General features: G+C 42.7%; 1 non-coding gene across 1 annotated transcript; it reads left to right on the top strand.

Moving 5' to 3' along the window:
- The first annotated feature begins 593 nt into the window (after positions 1-593).
- Positions 594-700, top strand: LOC127124210 (small nucleolar RNA R71). Its single transcript, XR_007803834.1, has one exon. It is a non-coding gene; the product is annotated as a small nucleolar RNA R71 (small nucleolar RNA).
- The last annotated feature ends 576 nt before the right edge of the window (positions 701-1,276 follow it).

Here is a 1,276-nt window from a genome sequence, read left to right as displayed (position 1 = left end):
TGAGCAATGATAAAATTTTCCATAATTTTCTCAAGGCTCGGCTTTGGTGGTACAGGTTGCATAGGTTGATTTGGTCTTGGGGCTTGGTAACCTGGTTGTCTCGGAGGTGCATTATTTTGGATAGGGTTATTTTTCTTATAGGAGAAGTTCGGGTGATTCCTCCATCCAGGGTTATATGTATTCGAATATGGGTTCCCTTGGGTGTAGTTCACTTGCTCAGAGTGGGTTTCGTTTAATAGACTGCATTCTGCAGATTGGTGTCCTTTGGTTCCACATATCTCACAATCCGAAGAAATTGTAGCTGCAGTATTCGGGTTGTGCACATATGCTCGACCTTAAGGGCTAATGCGTCCATTTTAGCTTGCATCATGTCTATAGAGCTTAACTCATGTACTCCTCCTTGGGCTTCCTTCTTCTCAATTGTCGCTTGTTCGACTCCCCATGATTGATGGTTTTGAGCCATATCTTAGATGAGGGCACTAGCTTCAGGATAAGGTTTGTTCATCAGCGCATCGCCTGCGGCAGCGTCGATGGTCATCTTAGTGTTATAGTGAAGTCCATTATAGAAGGTCTGAATGATTAACCAATTTTCTAAACCATGATGTGGGCATGCTCTCAATAGCTCTTTATATCTCTCCCAAGCTTCGAACAACGATTCTCCTTGGTTCTGGGTAAATCTAGTTATATGGTTTCGAATAACGGCAGTCTTACTTAGGGGAAAGTATCTAGCAAGGAATACTCTTCTAATGTTATCCCAAGTCGTAATGGAATTGGGTGAAAGGGAATCTAACCATGATAGGGCTTTATCTCTGAGGGAAAAAGGGAATAATCTTAAACGGATTGCCTCAGGAGAAGCTCCATTAGTTTTAAAAGTGTCTGCTAATTGGAGAAATATTTTTAAATGTTGGTTTGGGTTCTCAGTAGCAAGACCTGTGAATTGTCTCTGTTGCACTAGTTGCAACAGGGAGGGTTTAAGTTCGAAATTAATAGTTGGGATGGTTGGGTTTACTATACTATAACTAGGTTCTTCGTTGGATGGTTGGGCGAAGTCCTTAAGAGGTCTTTGGTTTTGATCTTCGGCCATAGCTCTCCTAATTCTATGGAAGAATAAACGTGCGCGAGCGTAACGTTCAGGTTTCGCCAGAGGGTATACTAAGCTTCCGGTGCTGCGAGTCCTTCGCATTGACCGACAGGTAATAACCTAAGTCTAAACGATATAACAACAGGGTACGAAATTTGACGAAATTGGTCCCCGGCAACGGCGCCAAAAACTTGA

Source organism: Lathyrus oleraceus, chromosome 2 (assembly GCF_024323335.1).
Source record: "Lathyrus oleraceus cultivar Zhongwan6 chromosome 2, CAAS_Psat_ZW6_1.0, whole genome shotgun sequence".
Classification (NCBI taxonomy): Eukaryota; Viridiplantae; Streptophyta; class Magnoliopsida; order Fabales; family Fabaceae; genus Lathyrus; species Lathyrus oleraceus.
The sequence above is the reverse complement of the archived record's forward strand: the minus strand, read 5'-3'. Positions and strand labels throughout refer to the sequence as shown.